Genomic DNA, 23,446 nt, shown 5'->3' on the forward strand with positions numbered 1-23,446 from the left:
AAGTCACCTCTAGTAAACTGTTCTGACCTCAGATATTAGTTCATTTCACTTATCCCACACAGATCTGGTGCAAAGGGGAACACGTTGTAATTTGTACACTACTTCAAGCTAAATCACATGTGTTTAAGGAGGTCCAGTTTGTCCTTCCTTGGTTGTTATGAGTTACAGATCCCCAATCTAAGCATTGTTCTCCTTTGTAAATTGTAAATTGATACTTGTATAGCGCACTACTCACCCGCAAGGGTCTCAAGGCGCTTGTACGAATACCGCTGTGGAACCCATCCTGGCTTTCCCTGTGAGGCGTCCACTCCTGGGCACCCCCAAGGTGGAAGCCAGGCATCCTTAGCGTTGTGGGGGCCGTTGTGGAGATTAAGCAAGCTATTGCCCAGAGTTGCAGAGTGGGACTCCATGATTGGAATAGGCACCAAGGCGAGAATTATCAGGTCCGTGGAATTTTTGAGTCCAAGACCCGCCGAGGCAGGGAATTGAACCCTGGTCCCGGGCTAGACCTCTGCATCAGGGTCTGCCGCTCTAATCATTGAGCCACACTTCTCCAGAAGTCTAACAGGACATGCATGACATGACTTTTCTCACTGCAACTTTCCCAAACCTGTGCGAATCTAATGAGCCAGATTCACAGAACTAATCTGAGACAAAATCCTAAACTTACTACTTTTGGTATTCACAGAATGCACTTACTACTTTTGGTATTCACAGAATGCACTTACTACTTTTGGTTAAACATACTACTTTTGGTATTCACAGAAGGCATTTAGTAGTAGTAAACTTACTTTACTACTGCTAAATGCCTTCTGTGAATACCAAAGGTAGTAAGTTTAACCAAAAGTAGTAAGTGCATTCAGTGAATACCAAAAGTAGTAAGTGCATTCTGTGAATACCAAAAGTAGTAAGTGCATTCTGTGAATACCAAAAGTTGTAAGTGCCTTCTGTGAATACCAAAAGTTGTAAGTGCCTTCTGTGAATACCAAAAGTAGTAAGTTTAGGATTTTGTCTCAGATTAGTTCTGTGAATTGGGCCCTAGATGTCCAACCTCAGACCTTTTATGTTTCCCATTATAAATGCAGGACTACAGGCACCAAAATTAAACAACTTACTAGCTTGAAGCTTTTGTAATAAGTAAACTGCTTTTATCTTGTTATTTCTGAGTTTGCCTCCTGCATTACAGAGCACGGCCTATGCAGAGACTTGATTGCATATGTAAGCATTGGAAGAAATCGAACTAGTTGAGTCATTAACCACTGAAAGATGAAGTAAAGCAGCAGTACTGCGCGAGCTGCATCATTGGAATTTAACCAAGAACTCGAACATGAAATAGACGAGCTATGTCTCGTTCTTTGCACTGCTTTATTATCACTAACAAGAAGATCACAGACGCCTGCAACAATATTGAATACAAAAATATGGTCTGATGGAGATATCTTGTCTTAAATATTATTTACAAAAGTAACGCCCCTTTTGGAGTAGATTCTCATTTATTAATTCTAATAGGGAGATCATTCTGTAGACCGGGTGTCTCTAACCAGTCGACCAAGGGCTACCTGCAGCTCCCAGACACCTTCAGAATAGCTCGCAGCCTTGAGTTCATTTTTAAATAAGGACACGGTCACATTTTTCTTTAAAGTTTAGGTAAAGGTGGGCTTTATCTTCAGGCTGCTGATAGCAGGGTCTTATAATTAGCAGTGCTCAGACAGATTTATGACCCAGGCTGGGCACAGATGTGTATAACTGAAATATTTAACTCTTCAAATAAAAGTCCTTGTCAACTCAAAATTGGAGGGTGAGAACATAATGATGTTTCTGAATGCTTTTTTTTTTTTTTTTTTTTGAAACCGTTTATTACAAAATTCAAAAAATATACAAAGATGGGCCTATAACCTTCAGGCCGGCCGCTAGCAAACAGAAGGAGCATATGGTACAAACAATAGCGCGCATGCTGCGGCAAAGGGAAATGCACAGGAGTTAGCAGCGTTGGTAGCCACACCATCCGGACCCCACATAACGGTTTCTTTTTTATATAAATAACAACAGGAAACAAATCCACAAGGCAACCCACAATCGGAAACAGCAACATGTGCTCCCCTAGAAGGGGGACCCTACCAATCCATAGGAGTATCAAGGGGGGGAAAAGGTCAGGACAGGGACTAGGTGGACTCAGTGCCCGGTACCGGGGCGATAAACCGGCTAAGGGGACGGGGCCGGAGACGGATCGGGCAATAACGGCGGGGTACAGATTCCCCCGCGGTAGGCGTTCCAGGGGCCCCATACTTTCACCCATGTCCCAGGCTTGCCTCTCGCAACATACACCACCTTTTCCCGAAACATGCACCAGTCCATGTTGTCCTTCCAGGCCGAGACAGTCGGCGACCTCTGGGAACCCCACAGTTGGGCAATTTCGCGTTTGGCCACCATATATCCCAGAGTCACCCACCACGTCTGTGGCGCCGAGTAGTCGGTTGGTTCCCACACATTCAGAAGGCATCTCCTCGCTTCAGGCAGCAGCGACACACGCGTAACCACCCGCAGGACCTCATGCACACCACGCCAGAATCGCTCCACCTCCGGGCATTCCCACAAAATATGAAGAAAGGTCCCCAAAGAACCACACCCACGCTTACACAGCCCGTCCACAGCATAGCCCATACGCAATAGCCTTGGCCCCGTGACGTAGACCCTATGGAGTATCTTGAGCTGGACGAAGCGAAGGCGGGACGGTATGGCCACCTCTTTCGGGGAGGCCACCGCAGAGACTCAGTCCTCGTCGTCCAGCTCCAATCCATCGGCAACCCATGCCTCACGAAGGCAAGTTAGCAATCCCGCGCGGTCATTAATAAGTTTTTTATAGATTAGTGAAATCGTGCTTTCCGGTACATGTCCATCTAGCACTCTGTCCTCCAGAGGGGAATACTCTGGGATGGAGGCAACATCCGGGAAGACGGAGCATAGCGCATGACGGATCTGCATATACCGAAAGTACTCCCTGTCCTGCAACTGGAATTCCGTCTGCAGCATCTCGAACGTTTTGAATCCCCCCCTAGTCCAGAGATCACCCACCCTGCTGATGCCTATCATGTCCCACTTCTCGAAGCCCTTCGAGGTCCACAGGGTGCCCAACTGCTCAGATGCGTATAGTGGCGACGCCCGGGTCAAACGATCTTTCCACCCCATCGCTACATTAGCCGCGTGCCACACTCGTACCATGACACGCGTGGGGCCCGTCAGACGTGCGTCGAGCGAGCTGGAGTAAAGCGCTCGGTTATAATCACCACCCGGCAGTAACATCTTATCCATTTCAAAGGCCGGGTTTAGAGCGGGCCCGTACAGGCCGTGATTAATCGCAGCCAGCTGGGAGGCCCAATAATACAGTTTGATATCCGGGAGGGCAATCCCCCCGTCATACCACGGGAGCGTCAGCTTCGCCAGGGCGATACGCGGTCTCCCTTCCCAGAACAGGCGGCGTTGCAAACTCTCCACTTCGCGGAAGTAGCGCGCCGGGACGACGTCCATTGTGTTCTGCAGAGCGTACAGGAAACGCGGCAGCGACATCATCTTAAACAATGCCGCCCGGCCGAGCGGCGAGAGCGGCAAGCGCCTCCAACGTGCGACATCCTCCTTCAGGCGCTGGAGGGGGGGAAGCAAGTTCTGACTATATCGGGCCTCCGCGTCCAGGGTAATGAAGACACCCAGGTGCCTAAATCCCCGCGGGGCGATCTGGATAGGACAGCCCCGCGGAAGGATAGGAGCATCCCCGGAGAGAACATACACGCACGATTTAGCCCAGTTGATGACAAGGCCGGAGTTATGGCCAAATGAATGCAGTACATCAACCAGTACTATCAGTGATTTACGTGGGGAAGCCAGGTACAGGAGAATGTCATCAGCGTATAGGGATACGCTGTCCTCATATTCGGGGGTCCAGCGGAGACCACGGATAGAAGGATGCCACCGCAGCCACTCCGCCAGGGGCTCCAAGGCGAGCGCGAAAAGGAGCGGCGATAACGGGCAGCCCTGCCGCGTGCCTCTGCCCAGCTCGAACGGAGCCGATACTCTACCGTTCACGACCACCTGTGCCAGCGGGCCAGAGTACAACAATTTAACCCAGCTGATAAACCCTGGTCCAAACCCAAATTTCGCGAGCGTCGCCCAAATATATGGCCATTCCAGTGTGTCAAACGCCATAGTGGCGTCCAAGGACGCCAAGATGGCCGGCTCCCGTATGTACGGGACACGTGCGAGCACCCCATGCAAACGCCGCAGGTTAAGCGCTGTGTTGCGATGGGGGATGAAGCCGGACTGATCCTGGTGAATCAAGTCACACACTACGCCGACCAGCCGATTGGCCAACACTTTGGCAAGAATTTTGGGCTCCACATTCAATAGCGAAATGGGCCGATAGGATGTGACTCGGTCCCGCGGCCTCCCCTCCTTGTGGATAACCACAATTGTAGCCAGACGCTGGTCTAGCGGGAGGGAACCCGTCGAGTGGGCCGCAAGGAACATAGCACGGAGATGTGGTGCCAGCGTATCCGGTCGCAGTTTATACAACTCGATGGGAAGACCATTAGGACCCATGGCCTTGCCGGAAGCGACCGAGCGTATGGCGAGGGCAATTTCTTCAGAAGTTGAAGCGGCGTCCAACGACACTCTGTCCTCCTCCGAAAGGGAAGGCAGCGCGATATCTCTGAGCAGGGCATGGGAATCCTCTTCAGAGCGGGAGGACACCGGGGAATACACCCCACGGAAATAGTCTGCAAAGCAAGAAACAATTTCTTCCGGTTCAGTGACACACACACCATTCTGTTTCTCAATCAAAGGGACAACTCGACTCGCTCTCTCCTTTTTGTCCAGCCACGCAATCAATTTACCAGCCTTATCACCCACATCATACAGTCTCCCCTGTTGCTCTCTACTGAGGCCCCTGGCCGCCTCCGTGACGAGAGCCTTATAGGCCGCTTGCTTGAGTCGGAGAACATGTAATTTATCATCCGTCACCCCACATTCTAGATCACCCTCCAACTCGGTTATCTCAGCTTCAACACGGGTCACCTCCTCCTGCTCGCGCCTCCGGGAGTGGGAAATAAGGGACAGGGCCTCTCCCCGGAGTACCGTCTTGAACGCCTCCCACAGTGAGACCGCCGATGACACAGACCCCACATTCTCGTCAAAGTAGCGCTTAAGGGATTTAACCAGCTCCGCGCGAATGGTGGGGTCACGCAGGTACCAGGGATTAATCGGGACCACCCTACCCTCTCCCCTCGGAAGAATATCAAAGCGCAACAAGAGCGGGGAGTGGTCCGAGATACCCCGTGCCAAATGGCTCACCTCCCCCACCCTCCCCACATGAGCCGCCGGAACCAGGACATAATCTAGCCGTGAGAGACTACCATGAGCCACGGAATGGAAGGTGTACTGTAGCTGCGTGGGATGTTTCAAACGCCAACAATCCACCAGCCCCAAGGTATCCAAGAGGCCAGGCAACCACGCCTGGGCCCGGGGGAGATCCCTAGGGGGGTGACGGTCCACAGTTCCAGAAACCACAGCATTAAAATCCCCCCCCACCACTAGAATCCCCTCCGGAAGGCCAAGGAGGAGGCGCCCCAGGTCCGCAAAGGTGGTCGTCTGCAGCCCCGGCGGGACATATACTGACACAAAAACGACCACTCTGCCCTCCATTCTGCTCACCAAAACCGTGTAACGTCCCCTGTCGTCATGGAGCACCTCATCAATCTCCAACGGGAGCGAGTTCTTAACCATAATGCCCACACCCCTTGAACCAGACGTGAAGCCCGAATGGGCCACAAGGCGGTAGCCCCGTCGATTCATAGCACGAAAGGAGTTGCCAATGAGGTGTGTCTCCTGCAGAAAAACTATATCGGGCGAAATTCGCTTCAAGAACTGCAGGACCACACCTCGTTTTATCCTGTCCCCCAGTCCATTAACATTCCAGGACAACAAACTCAGTCCCCTACCCCCCATCATAAACAGAAGCCATCACTCGTCCCCCAGAGAGCACTTTAGAGATAACACAATGATACATTTGCCTTGTGGTGTAAACGAACAACACCCCACCCCAACCCACCCGCCCCAACAAAACTCCCCCCTCCCTGCACCCCTGCATGAGCCCGGACAGCCCCCCCAACTTGCAGTGTGCCTGTCGCCCCTATATAATGAAACTAGCTAGACCCACTAGAGGAGGAAAGAGTACCCCTTCCAGACCCCACACAACCTCCATGGGAGAGGAAAGAACAAAGACAGAAGCTTGGTCGAAAGTGGCATCATAGTCGTCCAGAGTGAGGACCAATATCAACCCCTCAGTCCCGATCCAGTGGGCCGTCTCCTCCCGCCGCCCCCCCCGCCATCTCGATCACGATCCCCAGACAGAGTGTCCAGCCAGTCCCCGGCCGCTTCGGGACGATCAAAAAAGTGCGTGCGACCATCCACCTCCACTCGCAGCTTGGCCGGGAAGAGCATGGCATATTTTAGGTTCATGTCCCGAAGTCAGCGCTTGACGCCCAGGAAGCTCAGTCTCTGCTTTTGGACCGCTTGGGTAAAATCAGGGTAAAAGTTCACCTCCATATTTTCCAGCTTAATCGGCCCTTGCAGTCTGGAGGCTTGCAAGATCGCGTCCCTGTCCCGAAAGTTAAAAATCCGGGCAATGAGAGGTCGCGGAGGGGCTCCGACCTTCGGCCTTCCCCCGGGAACTCTGTGGGCCCTCTCCACGGCAAAAAATTTACTCAGTCCCCGAGGCTGGAGATGGGTAGCGATCAGGTCTTCCACAAATAGATCCGCCGCCGCTTCCTCCCGTCCCTCGGGTACCCCGATGATGCGGATGTTGTTCCTCCGGGCCCGACTCTCGGAATCCTCAAGGCGCCGATCCATAAGTGCACTCGCCTGACGAAGTCGGCGCACCTCCGTTTGTAGGGCCGCCACCTCAGTCGTGAGGCCCGATGCGGTGTGGGCCAAAGAATCAACCCGGTCGTTGGTCTTGGAGAGATCAGCCCTCACCAGGCCAACATCCACGAGGACCGCGTCGATCTTATGTGCCAGGGTATCGAACCGCTGGCCCACCGAGGCCTTCATCTCGGCAATGGCGCCCATGACGTCTTGCAGAGTCAGATCCGTGGGCAAGTCCGGGGCATCAGAAGGGCCCTCAGAGGACTTGTGCGGTCCGCCAGGAGATCCCTTCTGGAGGGTATAGCGGTCCATGATGTTGGCCTGATGTACGGCGCCACGCCGGGTCGATTTGGTCTTTGATCGATCTCCATCTTGTTTCGTGGCCATCGCCACAGTTCTCACACTCGCACCAGCGACGCCGTAGAGGGCAGGCAATCGGGGCCACGAGCTCCGGGGGGGGCCACCCCAGATCGGCGGGGTGGGTCACAGCCGGCAGGCAGGCAGGGTCCCCCAGCGAGGCCACACCGACACAAAGAGCTCCGCGATCTCACTCGCAGAGAAGGCGAGGGGGCGCGAAAGTGAAAGCGAAAGTGCGGGGTACGCGACTCGCCAGGCCCAGCCCGCCGTTGTTGTTCACTTTGCCACCAGGTCACCCCCCAGCGCAAATCCGGGGTCCGGCGAGGAGAAGGCCGCAAACTTCAATCGGTGCTCACTCCGGCACCCGAGGTCCGATTTGAGAACGGGAAACGGGTACCACCTCAGCTCAGGCTCACCAACACAGTCCCCTCAACCGAGGCAGGATGAATACAGGATAAATGTAGGAGGTTGCGGAGGTCCTCGGGAGCCTCGCACCTACGCGGCCATCTTGGTTGCGCGCTAGGCTCCTCCCCCCTCTGAATGCTTTTAAATGAGAGAAAATTTGAATAAAATTTTGCTTTAATGATTAATGCTTGATTTAAATTTTCTCCCATTTTCTAGTGCCACATTTTCAAGCAGAAGGGTTTTTGGCTCTATTTATACCTGAAGAATAAATATACACCTGCTTTAACCTTTATTTTTTCAGTGAATTTCTAGGCTTTTTTTTAACCAAAGTGTTATTTTATCACCTTATGTAAAGGCAACCCCCACATGCCTGTGGCAAGGCTGTGAAGCAAACACCCCACAGACAGCCAACCACAAGCTGTGCGTGACCTTTCATCATACGCAGCGTGAGAGTGGCCGCAGGCAGCCACCTGGAGGCAGCCAATGTCAGGCCTTAGGTTGTGGGTGGGGTTAGCCGCAGGGCCTATCTTGCAGCCAGGCAAAACTCCCAACTCCCTCAAGGCAGCCAACGCCATGCTGTGCACAGCCTTAAGCCGACCAGAGTGGTGTTTAGCCGCAGGACTTTGCCAGCCACCCAGCCCTATGGCTAAACCCCAGTATGCTGCAATCCCCACTCCGCGCACAGCCTTTGGCCTTTGCAGCATAGGGTTGTCTTTGAGGCCCTGGGTACTCCATCCCCTTGTCCCAAAACATATATATTAAGGGTAGGGGGGATGTTCAGCCCCTCCCCAACCCTTAATTTGCCCCGGAGACCCCATTCCCCAGGGCCATTTTCAATAAAAAGAGGATGAGCGCCATGTGGCCTTCCCACCAAGCCTTGAAGGCCCCGGAGAACCTATCTCCAGGGGCCAAATACAATTAAACAGGGGAGGAGGGCCTGCAGCACACTCCCTCAGCCTTAAAATGCCCCGGGACCCACCTCCCCCGGGGCCAACTACAATAAAAAAGAGAAGGGGCGTGCAGCCCCCTCCTCAAGCCTTCTAGGGCCCTGGGACCCCATCCCAAAGGATGCAGGTCCCCTCCCTGAGCCTTAATAGACCCTGGGAATCCCATTCCCCGAGGCCAAATATAATTAAAAGGGGAGTGGGTTAGTGCAGCCCTCCTCCCCAAGCCATATTAGGGCCAGGGGATTCTGTCCCCGAGGCCAAACCAACAAAAAACTTTTATAAGTCCCAAGGAAACCATCCCCCAGGGTCATTTTTTGTTTAAAAGGGGAGAGAGGCTGCATGCCCCACCTCCCAAGCCTTTTCAGACCCCAGGGACCCCATCCCCTGTGGCTGAGTGATCTATAGAGGACGGGTGGCACACAGCCCAACTCCCTGAGCCCAATTTGGCCCCAGGGATCCCATCCCCTGGGCTGACAATTGGCCCCTCCCTGAGCCTTGATAGGCCCCGGGGACCCCATTTCCCAGGGCCCTTCTTTATTTTAAAGAGAAGGGGGGCATGTAGCCCCCTTCTGGAGCCTATTTTGCCTCCGGGGCCCGTACCAATTAAAGGTTGGTGCCCCAGTGCTCACCCGGGAATCCACCGTCCATCACTTTGGGATTTGGAAGCCGCAGGGAGAGCCCCAGGACTGCCACGGCACCTGCTAATAATCAGTCACGGGAAGGGAAACAGTTCACAAGTCACTTTCTAGCTAGTAGGAGCATATTTAAAGTCCCCAGCAGCTGGGATCTGACTTATTGTTTACTCTCATTTGGCAGAAGATTTAAAACTGCTCCCTCTAGATGGGAGCAAACACATTTCCCTGCCCGTACTAATACAGGCAGGGAAGTTACTGTGTCCTGGGGTTAGCTCCCTGGGACACAGTAAGTAAGCCGGCCGCAAGGGACGGGGTCCCAGGGCCATTAAAGGCTCAAGGAGGGTGCTGCATGGCCTTTCTCTTTTTTAATTCAACTTACAGACCTGGAGTATGGGGTCTCCAAGGACTTTTTAAGGCTAGGGTAGAGGGGCCGCATGGCCCCTTCCCTTTATTGAATACATTGGGCCACAGAGGATGTGGTCCCCAGGCCTGACCATGGCTTGGGGAGGGGAGCTGCAAGACCTGCTCCCCTAAATAATTGCATTGGGCCCCTGAGAATGGGGTCCCCGGGGCTGAAAATGGCTTTGGGACGAGGGCTGTGCGTCCCGCCCCTAATTTTTTTTTGCTGTGATCCCGCCAGACTGCAGTGGGATTGCAACAAACTTTAATAATTTTTTTTACATTTTGGCCCGGGGGGGCCCTCTGAGTCCCCCCCCCCCCTATTGGCCCTAGAGGGGCAAAATATTTCTACCCTGCCCTCTTATATATGTATATTTTCTTGAATTCAGGACAGAGCGCTAAGTCACCGAGTCCTATAATGGCTGCCAGCAACATTTTTCTAATGTTGCTGTCAGCCAATCAGAGCACTCACTCCCTTTGGAATCTGACATCAATGGAAGCAAGATGGCACAAAGGAAAAAAATCTCCCTGGTCCTATCAGAATGCTCTATTTTAAATTAGTGCTCCCACAAGACTTTTTCTAGACTCTCGCACACCCAACAATCCAGATATGCAAATATTTCTAAGCCTTAATATCTCAAAAGCTACAGAGCAGATTTACACCAAATCACAAAAAACACAGTCTGCAGACATTTAACGAAGAACTGTTTGCAAGTATAAGTATTACGAGGGAGCCTGACCTACTCATTGCTGCCATTGTGAGGAGGAAATCCAAAGAGCATATGAAAGTCATTGGACAAAAAACTGCATTATTAGGAAACCTCTACATACTTGGCAGCAGTGATGGGCAAGGGACGCAGGAGAAGGCAGTTGTTTTCTTATCGACTAGCACAATCAGTGTGTATTCAAGATTGAATATCTTGATGGCAGCACAAATGAAAAAAAGGCATGCGGCAACTTTTGAAATGGCGGTATGTGCATGAAGTTTGCAGTAATTTTGAAAATTGCATGACTGTGTTATTAATAAACACAACGAAGAACAACTTTGTAATTTATTTAAGGAACATCACTATCATTGTTAAGTAAAGGAAGAAAATAATGTGCACTCAAATGACCATGGAGGAAAGCCTCTGGAGCTTTTTACTTTTTACTAGCAGGTGGTCACATTACGAATGTTTAAAATCAAGGAAAATCAAAGGGAAAATGCCCGCCAATGAACAAGGATCGTTGTGGGAGCCTAAATGCGATGGTATGCTTCTGCAAATTATGAGAATTAAATAACTCACTCTGACTGATGATCAAAGCGTTGGGTGGCTTTTCTATTGCTGAGGGAAGTGTTTTTTGATTGGAGCGGATTTCCATTGCCTGCCCGCTGAGGCGCCCTGCTAGGGTGTGAGCTTCCTTTAACTTTTTGCTAATATATATATATATATATATATATATATATATATATATATATATATATATATATATATATATATATATATATATATATTATCTACTGGCGGTCGCCAGTAGATATAGTTACAACCTAGTTTCCATAGGAAATCTCAAAATTCTATTTTGAATAACTTTGGCGCCGGTTGACGAATCCTCGCGAAATTTTCAAAACTAATGGGGCGCTCCGCTCAGCTCCTGCCCTGAAAATCTCGGGGTGATTCGTCAAGCGGGGGCCGAGAAAAAGGGGAGGTCCCAAAACGCGTTTTCCCCATGCATTTTTCCATAGGACCTTTAGTCGCAGCTACAGCCCGAACGGCTGAACAGAATTACGTGAAATTTGGCAGAGAGGTAGCCATAAGGTCAAGGAAGTGCCTTTTGCAGGTCTGGTGTAAATCTGTTCAGTATTTCCTGAGAAAATAGCATTTAAAAGCATATCAATATCTATACGCGCGCACCGTGCGCGCACAGTGCGCGTATACTGCCGTGCGCGAGCGCAATTCTGATTGGTTGTTAGATGTCGGTAAACATTCGAATCGGTCGAAACCAGGAAGTGTCGGCCGCCATTTTGTCTCTCGCAGTCTGAGGGGGTGAAAAAAAAAGGTGGAGAACGTGAAAAGGGGGAAGAGTGGACAGTTCCTGAACCCCTAGCCTTGGTCAGGGGGTCACAGAAGGACCCCCAAGGGAGAAAAAAACAATATTTTTTTTTTTTAAATCGCGAGGTGCGCGCACTGTGCGCGCACGGCATGTACTGCAAACCGTGGGTGCTCAGAGCGCAAAGCGCACCGAGCGCCCACAGCGTGCGCACGGTGCGCGCACCTCGCAATTTAAAAAAAAAAAAAATTCACGGTGCGCGCGCGGTGAAAAACCTGAAAAAAAAAAATTAATAAATACATAACTTAGCATTTAAAAAAACGTACAAATTCACTGAAAAAACCATAGGTTTCACACACGTTATAGTTACGAATTAGCATTTAAAAAACCTTGCAAATTCACTTAAAAAACCATAGGTTTCACACGTTATAGTTGGCTGGACATTTCACTCGTAAAAAACCAATGAAATTCCCCCGTTATAGTTAGTGCAGGCAACTATAACTCACGCGACCGCAATCCTCTGCTGATGACGTCAGATATTACATCACTGATGACATATGTGTCTTTATGAAAAATAAATATTTGTAATATATGTATAGCTAAAGATTAATGGAAGAAGACATGGGTAAATAAGTGTCTAAATACAGTGATGTAATATCTGACGTCATCAGCAGAGGATTGCGGTCGCGTGAGTTATAGTTGCCTGCACTAACTATAACGGGGGAATTTCATTGGTATTACGAGTGAAATGTCCAGCTAACTATAACATGTGTGAAACCTATGGTTTTTTAAGTGAATATATATATATATATATATATATATATATATGTATATATATATATATTATCTACTGGCGGTCGCCAGTAGATAGTTATAGTTAGGACCGTGTTTCCATAGGAAATCCGCAACATTCTATTTGGAATAACTTTGGCGCCGGTCGACGAATCCTCGCGAAATTTTCAAAACTAATGGGGCGCTACGCTCCGCTCCTACCCTGAAAGTCTCGGGGGGATTCGTCAAGCGGGGGCTGAGAAAAAAGGGGGGTCCCAAAACGCGTTTTCCCCATGCATTTTTCCATAGGACCTTTAGACACAGCTACAGCCCGAACGGCTGAACAGAATTACTTGAAATTTGGCAGAGAGGTAGTCCTCAGGTCAAGGATGTGCCTTTTGTAGGTCTGGTGTAAATCTGTTCAGTAGGTCCTGAGAAAATAGCATTTAAATCAATATATATATCTGTAAGCACGCTCCGTGCGCTTACCGTAAGCTTACCGTACGCATACGGTGCCGTGCGCGAGCTCAATTCTGATTGGTGGTTACATGACTGTAAACATTCGAATCGGTCGAAATCAGGAAGTGTCGGCCGCCATTTTCTGTCTCTCGCACTGAGAAACAAAGGTGGGGAACGTGAAACGGGGGCAACGAAGAGAGTTGCAGACCCCCTAGTGTTTGTCAGGGGGTCCAAGAAGGACCCAAAAGTACGAAAAATAAATTTAAAAATTAAAAAAAAAAATCGCGGGGTACGCGTACGGTAAGCTTACCATACGCGCACAGCAAAAAAAAAAAAAAAAAAAACAAAGAAGTAACATTCACATCTATTAAATAAATTAAAGGACCCACAAGGGAGAAAAAAAAAAGGCGAGGCGTGCACGGCATGGACTGCGCACCGTGCGCGCAGGGTGTGCGCATAGTGAAAAACCAGAAAAAAAATAAAAAATAAATACATAACTTAGCATTTGAAAAACCGTACAAATTCACTGAAAAAACCATAGGTTTCACACACGTTATAGTTAGGAATTATCATTTACAAAACCTTGCAAATTCACTTAAAAAACCATAGGTTTCACACATGTTATAGTTAGCTGTACATTTCACTCGTAAAAAAACAATGAAATTCCACGTTATAGTTAGATCAGGTAACTATAACTTGCGCGACCGCAATCCACAATGTGTAATTTCAGATGTCATCATTGATGTCATGAGTGATGTCACTGACCATGTCATGAGTGATGTACTATGTGACGTCATCAGCAGTTTATTGTGGGCGCGCAAGTTATAGTTACCTGATCTAACTATAACGTGGAATTTCATTGGTTTTTTACGAGTGAAATGTACAGCTAACTATAACATGTGTGAAACCTATGGTTTTTTAAGTGAATTTGCAAGGTTTTGTAAATGATAATTCCTAACTATAATGTGTGTGAAACCTATGGTTTTTTCAGTGAATATATATATATATATATATGTATATATATACGCACATATATATATTCACTGAAAAAACAAAGGTCACAGGGACGTTATAGTTAGGCTCAGATTTCACTCATACAAAATCTGTGAAATTCAGCAGTTTTAGTTATCTGAACTGAGTGAGTCTGTGAGTCAGTGTGAGATTGTCTGAGTGGCTTTGTGAATGGGTGTGTGAGTGTCTGAGTGCTCTCTGTTTTGAACTCTTTTGCTCTGTTTTGCCTTTTCTACTTGTTTTTCTACCCTCTGTTATGCTTTTACGGCTTGCTTTTCTGCCTCTGTTTTGCGTTTCCTGCTAGTTTTTCTGCCCTATGTTTAGTCTCTTTCTGCTCATTGCTGACCTTTATTTTGTCTCTTTCTGCTTGTTTCTCACCTTTGTTCTGCCTCTTTCTGCTCGTTATTTCCCTCTTATTATTGCGCCTCTTGCTGCTAGTTTCTGACCTCTATTTTGCCTCTTTTTGCTTGTTTCTCAACTTTATTTTGCCTCCTTCTACTCGTTTCTCATCTTTATTTTGTCTCTTGCTGCTCATTGCAGACCTTTATATTGCCTCTTTCTACTCATTTCTCACTTTTAGTCTGCCTCTTGCTGCTGGTTTCTGACCTCTATTTTGTCTCTTTCTGCTCGTTTCTCACCTTTATTTTGCCTCTTGCTGCTAATTTTTTCACCTTAATTCTGCCTCTTTCTTCTTGTTTCTCACCTTTATTTTGCCTCTTTTTGCTCATTGCTGACCTTTATTCTGCCTCTTTCTGTTCGTTGCTGACCTTTATTTTGCCTCTTTCCGCTCGTTTCTCCCCTTTTATTTTGCTTCTTGCTGCTGGTTCCTGACCTCTATTTCGCCTCTTTCTGCTCGTTTCTCACCTTTATTTTGCCTCTTTCTGCTCTTTCTCACGTTTATCTTGCCTCTTTCTGCTCTTTGCTGACCTTTATTCTGCCTGTTTCTGCTAATTTCTCACCTTTTCTTTGCCTGTCTCTGTTCATTGCTGATCATTATTTTGCCTCCCTCTGCTCATTTCTCACCTTTATATTTTCTCTTTCTGCTTGTTGTTGACTTTTATTCTGCTCGTTTCTGACCTTTATTCTTCCTCTTTCTGCTCGTTTCTCACCTTTATCGTGCCTCTTTCTGCTTTTTGCTGACCTTTATTCTGCCTCTTTCTGCTCGTTTCTGGCCATTATTCTGCCTCTTTCTGCTAGTTTCTGACCTTTATTTTGCCTCTTTCTTCTCTTTTCCCCTAGGACTGTGGGTGGAGCCTCAAGGCTCCTGTGGTCCCAGTTGGCTCCCCACCTCCTACGGGAGCCAGCATTGCTGCTGCATAGAGGGACAGATCCCTCCGTACAGGAGGAATGTGTTTCATCTCTTTCCCTGCCTGCATGTCTACAGGCAGAGAAAGAGATGAAACCTCCAGTTTCAGTGGGTGGGCGCACTTTGACAGCTCCCACCAAGTGAAAGCAAACAGCTATGTCCCGGGGTGGGCACCCCAGGACATAGCAGGCGTCGGCCCTGGGTACTGGCAGTCCCCAGGGACATGTATGGCTCCAGGAAGGGGGCCCATCTCCCATTCTTTAAAAATATCGTTGGTCCTGGGGAGGTGGTGGTCTCCGGAGTCCGGGGGGTCCGTTTTGTGTTATTTTGCCCAGGCAAGGTGGTGGTCCCCGGGGCTCAGGGCAGTCAGTGCGGCACCCCAACAGTGTTTGCTTGCCCCAGGGAGGTGGAGGTCCCTGGGGCTAATAGAGCCTGAGGAAGGGGGCCCTGTGCTCCCCCTCCATCATTATTTAAATAAAGCCCCGGGGAGGTGGTGGTCCCTGGGGCTCTTAGAGTCTTAGGAGGAGGGCCCAGTGTGCTCCCCTCTTTTTTTAATTAATGCCCCGGGGGCTTCACAAAAAACAAGCGTGGGAGCTTGCTCTTGTTTTCTTTTTAAATTTTTGCCACTGATTCACAGAAGAGATCTGCTGCTGGCAAGGTCAAGACTCAATCCCTTCCCAAAATGGAGAGAATAACAGTTCTCCACGAGAAATAAATATCCTGTGGATCAAAAAAAGAAAAGAGTATGTGCGTTTGCTCTTGCACCGTTTGTTTTAACTCCTTCACTGCCTGGTTGTCTGCCAGATATTTTCATTAGTGTTTGCACACACCTTGGGAAAACACTGGAGGTGCACATCGCTTGCCATTTGTTGTTCGTTACCATGGTGAATACATACAACATAAAAGACTCCAGGATATGCAAATCTTTCACAGGATTACATTGGTTTCCACATTTGTGAATTCTAAATAGTCAGAAATCCGCATCCATATGAGTTTGGAAACCAGCGGGGTAGATTTATGACTGATTTTAAGAATCGGCCAATGCATCTTGGAGCCAAACAAGGCCTGACACGCCATTCCAGTCTGCCCATCTCCCGCTTTTTAGTACTGGACTCCTCTACATAGGCCCAGCTCAACCCTTATAACTCAGTACTGTTGCTTGCACTCAGCAGCCTTTGCAACATAGGCATGATTTTGGCACTATGGGTGGCCAAAGACTTTTCATCCTCAAAACACATAAAAGTATCCACAAAGGTAGAGAGAGAATACATTTTATCCCCCTTTTAGAAAGCTGCCAGACAGAGGTCTGTGAGCAGTTCAAAAAGGAAAAATAAAATGATAATAGCGGCTGTCTTGGGCCAATCAAACAGTCATGCGCACTTTGCATGTTCTCCACCCGGCTCTATTGCACAGTGTGGGTGGAGACAGTTCCAGGCTCCCACTCCCTGCCTCAGCGCCGAACCACAGAGTTCAGACCAATCACGACGATGCTGTCATGCTAGGAACAGCAACGTCATGATTGTTTAGGGGAGCCTGTGTGCTTCCTGCTTCTAGAAGCGGACCGAAGAGGACCGAGAAGCAATGCCCGCCCTGCGGGTAAGTGATTTTTTTTTTCTCATTTCCCCCGCCCGCCATCCCTGTTAAGTAGCAGCCACCACTGCTGCCAGAGGAGCAAAATAAATGAGCATTTAAGTGGGCAGGTGTCACAAGAGCAGAATTACTGAGTGTAACATTTCCACTCCTGGATCAAAACAGTTCACCTAGGCAAGAACAGAAATCAAGTCATACAATGATACTCCAAGCATCTCTAAACAATAGGGAGCCTAGTCATACAGGCATATTAGAGTCGGTAAAGTAGTATTACTGCAGCACTCTTACGTACTCGTACATGCCTTTGTGACTAGACCCTAAAACATCTAAAAAGGGATATAAAATGGTAAGGGGATATTCATATACAAGTAGGGAAAATATTAAAGAATATTTTTACAAATAGGGAGTTAGATGCTTTGGAGCCAATTAACAAAGGTGTATAAGAGTAGGTAAAAATGTACTTCTGTGCTCAATAACAACTTTTATGAATAGGTCCCTGTATTTTTAAACAAAACTCGAAATATCTTGCCTCCTCAATGTACAAATCGCATTGATAAAATGATCATCATCCCAATAAATTTGCAAAACCCATAATTACAAGCGTGCTTATGAAATAACTGTATAGCGCAGAAGGTAGCGATTTGAGAGAAGGGCATGCTACAAATGTGTGTCTTGGCCATTAGTAGCATCCGGTAAGTCCTTGGAGCTCACAGGCTCATAGCTCAGTCTGTGGCAAGTTAAACTGTCTCCGTCACTCCTCGATCAGGAACTGGAACCATAGAGACCAAGAGAGTGATCTGTCAACCGCTATAGAACTCTGGGCCTGAGTTTATTCGATGGGACTCGATCACCATGGTGAGCGAGGACATTATGTCAGCACCCTGACGGACAACCGTCTGTGAGATTTAGAGATGACCACTGGCCCAGCACCCATCTCTATCCACTGAAAGGAACTGCTGCCACAATAATTATTTTCAATGTACAAAACGTCTGGCGAACAACAGTTCACAATTTTCCAAAGTTCAGTTTTTCTGAAATAAGCTCCCAAATCGGCAGTTTGTTTCAGAAAAACAAAATAAACGAATGAACCCCCACACCCTGGGAGTTTTCTTCAAGTGTGTGGGGGGAGGGAAGGCGGGCTTTATTTTTTTTATGTTCTTGCCAGGTTATTCGTGGCAGTAATGTACAGGTAACAAATCATTACGCTGTCCATCCTAGCAAGGAACTTTTTCGTCGGTGGAGCCAACGGGGGCTCTGTCAACTGAATACTTATGGCCCACCTGTCTGTAAAGGAGGCTGAGGGTTTGGCGGATGTTGTGTTTGCAACGGAGTACCTTGTCCACCAAACTCTGAATCGGACCCTCTATTTTCCAAGGTAGCCGTAGAAAAAAGTGCCCTCATTTAACTAAGGGATCCCAAGGGGGACGAGGACAGCATTTTAGAGGCATCCATGGTGTCACTCCTCCCCCTTCTTCAGCTGCCACTTGTTCAGCAGTGTTTTGAGTAGACCTGTCCCTTTCCTGCACTAAAGGATGCCAAGATGTATCCAGGAGAGGGTCAATGCTTCCATGGTTCTGATGGGATCTTGAGATAACCCCATGAGTGACCAGGCATCTTCCCTATGCCCAATGCTCAGATACAGCTGGAGCCAAGGAATATTGCTGTTTGTGTGCTAAATGCATATCTGCTGATGGGGTATCATACTACCAAAGCTAGATGTGCTCTAGGAGCACTGAAGGATATGAGCGGGCGGATTATAAGAAATCTCCCGTGGTTAGAAATTCCAATCTTGCAGCTAGGTCTGGCAAATCTCCCGTGGTTAGAAATTCCAATCTTGCAGCTAGGTCTGGCAAAGACCACGGAACTGATGGTATGAACAAGTATTTGCCAAACTTCGTCAATTTACATTCTAGTATCTATTGTCAATTTGAGTCAGGAGGTGGTTGAGGATTTGCGTCTCCATTTAATTCGATTCGGTATGCCTGGTCTTATTGTTATATAAGATCCAATGCCGGAAGCCGAAGCCTGCTCATCCCCTGCCCACATGGCGACACACCTGATTGGTTTGAGCGTATGTCACTCTTTCATAGACCACCAATTAGACAGCAAGAACACAGAGTTGTTACCGAAAGCCAGAACTTCGATCACTAAATGGGCTCTAACAGAGTGAGAGTGGAGGGACTGGTTGAGACACTTCGAAGACATTACCCCTTCACAGACCTTAATAATGTTCAATTCACAACTGAAACCTTTCTACATCTAATTATCCACAATATTCTTTTTGATCATTTAGCTGAAACTGCTAACAAGCACTGGCAAAGCCAAGAGGTTGACTTGCTTTACGCGAATGTTCATGTCTGAAAGCAATAACGGAATCCTCAGTGTGTCCCTCAAAGGCTGGCAAGGTTACTTACTAGGTCAGGAGCACGATTGTAGTTCACATGTTTTAAGCCACAACTTAATGACATAGGCTGTGCCTCTTGAAAGGATTCTTAGTTACACTTTTTTGGCTGCTGCCATTTTGGTGCCCTCCCACCTTTTTAATCCCACTTAGAGCACTCCCTGTCAGGTTGCAGTACTAAGCTTTGAAATCCACAGTGATGGGGCGAGAAGGCCCTCTGTGCAAGTAACAAACTGCACAGACATCTGTTTTGCAGGACTGGGGTTCTTCGCTGGAAGTGTGGTGGTGAGCATGGCACTGATAAGGTCTGTTCTCGCCTAGTAGGGCCTAGTTCCCACTATCGCTTCCAAGGACACTTTGAAGGCTCCAGGTCACTATGTGTGTGCATACCGAGGACATTTATTTTTTAGGGGCGGGTGTAAGTGGGGTGGTAGGTTTTGGGGTGAAAAGGGCTTAGTGTTCAGCACCAACCATAATAATCCATTGACACTGAAACGGGGCCTATATTTATGTCCCTAACTCTACAAGCAAAAGCATTGATCTTTCTCCAACATGAATGTAATAACGAATTATGTTATCCAAGCCAACGATTCAGTCTTTGTTTATAGTCACATATTTTACTTCATATTGCATGCGTGGCATTTGCGTCACTCTTCCGTAGGAGTATTTCCTTTTCCCAAACGTGTTTCTGTAGTTTTTATTCTCATGCAACATATGAGTCTTGTATAGAGCGCACTCAGGGCTTTAAGTGGGATGAATAAACTGAGGGTTCTCTCCAAAGGGCCTATCCGATTTAATCAAGGGCGTGGCTTAAAACACATAAGCTAAAAATCTGTGCTTAGCATAATGTGCCGCCCATCTGGTATGTTGCTGCTTCTGTCATTGGATCCATATATACAGGGGCGGTGCGTCCATTGGGGCGTGGGGGCGTTGCACCCCCGCCCCCGCGCACCCGCCCGCAGCTCCCTCGGTGTCTCTGAACTTAGTTTACTTAAGTTCAGAGACGCCGAGGATGGGGAGAACTGACAATGCATGTCAGTCAGCATGAAGTCGGACCGTGGGCGGTCCGGCGTCATGTTGACTGACATGCATTGTCAGACCAGGCAGCACTGCAGCATGAGTGCGCATGAGTGGGCATGGTGAGCTAGTTTTTAGCCCGTGCCCAGTCATGCGCACTTGTCTTTTCATGGATTTGCACATGCCCATTAGGAGCCCCTCAGTCTCCTAATGGGCAGGCGGCGGGCGAGAAGTAGGCTGTGCCCTCAGCCAATCCTGGTGCTGCAGCAGCGCCAGGATTGGCTGAGGGGTTGCCACTGCAGTGCTGACGTGCGGTGACGTGCTGTTCCATCCAGTTTGAAGAGGGCAGGTAAGTTTTCCTTTTAATTTTCATAGTATTCTCCTGTGCGACCCCCCCGCGTGTGACCCCCCCCACGCGACTGCTCACACGTTCGTTTGCTTATTCTCCCGTGCGACCTCCCCGCGCGTGACCACCCCCCCACGACTGCTCACACGTTCGTTTGCTTCCTTTGCAATCATTTTACGCCCCGCCACTCTCAAATGTCACCAGCCGCCCCTGCATATATATGATACAAGTAACATTACACTAACAACAAGCCAGGACTATTGGCTTTGTTAATGGTTATTAGTTGCAAAAAGCAGCAACTATGGCTTCGTTGTGCATAATAATTAAAATGCTTCAGTTCTCAAATGACGAGACTGTGAAAGAACTAAATCGAGTCTCTTCGAAGTTAGAAAGGCAGTGAAGGGTGGCACTGCTGCAGAGTCAAGAATGTTTTTTCCACGAGGGTGAGGGCAAACATGGGGAACCCGATAGGAATCTGTCTCAGCACCTGCTTTATAGAACCGCCGGTGTTGTGCACCAGCAGGACCCAGCCCACTGATAACTTAGTTGCCTCAGGGTGTCTGGGCGCATCCAGGATGCGGATGGGTGATCTTACCAAAGCACAATTGAGAGTATGGAACTGAGGCAGAAGGCACTGAGTGTCTCATGCCGCTTCTCACTGGATCAAAAAGGTGTTCCGATGTGATGCTCATCCAATCTATGGCCTCTCTACAGAGTGCACACAGCCATGGAAATCTATGCACCAGTTGTAATTGTGATCCTGAGGGAAAGTGTATCAAGGACATACACAGCAGATGAAATATTGACAGCACCAAAGGAAAAGAAAATGCAGTGGGCCTAGTGGCTGCCTGAGTAGCGTTTTCCTGCCATTTTCAGCCCTCCTCTGCTCACTTGTCGATGGTGCAGTACAGGTTGGTGTGCATGGAGCACAGATCCGAAGAGAATGTGATGTGCACAGCATGTGCAGTGAGAGGCATCGGCGCAGCTTCAATGGGAGGAGAGGGGTCACAGGCATCCCTGGCTGCTTAAGCAGCAAGGAGGAAAAGCAGGCAGGGTCAGATCTCAGCCATGTGTTTACAGATGGGAAGTCTGTGTATGAACAGTCATGGTGGAGTGGAGAAGACAATGGAAGGACATGAAGGAGAGAGTGAAAAGACTACCATGGAGCAGAAAGAGATGAAGTGTGACTCAAGGAGATGGAGGGTGCCTGGAAACAAGGGAATAAGGGACTAATATTGAAGGAGATTGCAGAGGGAAGCAGGACAGAAGGGAGAACGGAAGTGACCGAGACACACAGAAGGACACCACCATAACTCCATGGGCCGCTCCTCTCATAAAGGATCCCAAGTTTGCTTCTTTGGCCATGCCTCTTTTAGTGACCTACCATCTTTTTCCTCCCACTTAAAGCACTAGTGTTGGTTGTCTGAATACCAGGCCAAGTAGTCTTTTCCCTTTTTAGGTCTGCTCTAGAGACAGCTTCAGATATGTCGCCAACCTCATGTTTCCAAAAAGCATAGTAACATATGTATACATAAGTGTTTTCTACCAATCTTCTTCATCTATCGATCTGTTCAGGTGTCATTAACATTTTATTTACACATACCACTGCATAGAGCCGGGGACAGCGGGCCAGTCTATTTCAGCCAGGCTCTCTTCACTGTGAGTGACAGCATTTTATTTGTGCACAGAAGAACGTCTGCCTAAACAGTAGACCACTTCAGTGCCCGGGCAGGTGAGCCAATCTATGATTTTATTTTTTGCTTTTAATTCTGCATTGGATCAGTTTTTATTTATTCATTGTTATGTAAATACTTGCACACTTATTTACACTACAGCATTTTTACCGTTTATTGCTTTAAATGCCTACTGCATATGTTTGCAAAATAAATAAATCAATAAAACATTGCAGGTGTACTAAGGACAGCACTATTGGCTTTGTTATTGCTATGGGCCTATGCAGAAAGGTAAATGTAGTTGTAAAAATATGTTTATGGCTAAATGTATCTTGCTTACACCTGCCTGAAATTCACAAAGTGATTCCTGTGAGGAGTAAGCCTTTTTAGGGGTATGTAGATCTCCGGCACGAGTCCAGAGGTTTTGTCACCATAAATACACTAATGGGAGGATTCAGGGTACTCTATGGTGTTTCAAGGCAAGGTTTACCACCAATGTCTGTGAAAGACCACAAACAACTGTGATTGTAAGCATTCACAAACTTTTCACGTTTGCCTTTGCATTTTAGTAAGGGCTGTATTTTTACTCCAGCTAAGGGCTGGCATAAATCCCTTTTCCAAGTCAGAAGGGAAATTAATCACTCCCAAATTTGGTGAGGGTTTAGGGGAAGTGGTTTCTTCTCTGGGGAAAAACATTTTCCCAAATCATATTTTTCTATTAAAGCAGATTTACAGAGGAGATACTGAAGAGAGGGAATGTGATCCTGGCTTGGAAAACATAATATTTTCCAAGGAATCTGCATGGAAACCTGCATCTTTTGTAACTCTCCAAGTGGACGGTGAAGTTATTTGAACTTTTGGGGGTTTGTATGTGTAACACATTACATGTTGCTATTTGAACTGCTGGTGGGTTGATTGTTGTCATATAAATGATGTGCGTCCGAGCAAGAGAACGCCTTTAGGGTAAAAATAGTGGGGATAGAACTTTGAAGGACATTCATGAACTGAGAGCTGGACTTGTAGAACGTTAACGGACGAATAAACATATGGAGCATCTCTGCCGGCTGACAGAGGTGTGAATGCTTTCACCGCAAAGCAAACTAGCACATTGACGGTGATGCCTACACCCAAGTGATTAATATTATAGCCTTATAGCCCGCCGTAGCAGGCTATACCGGCTATTAAA

Source organism: Triturus cristatus, chromosome 7 (assembly GCF_964204655.1).
Source record: "Triturus cristatus chromosome 7, aTriCri1.1, whole genome shotgun sequence".
NCBI lineage: Eukaryota > Metazoa > Chordata > Amphibia > Caudata > Salamandridae > Triturus > Triturus cristatus.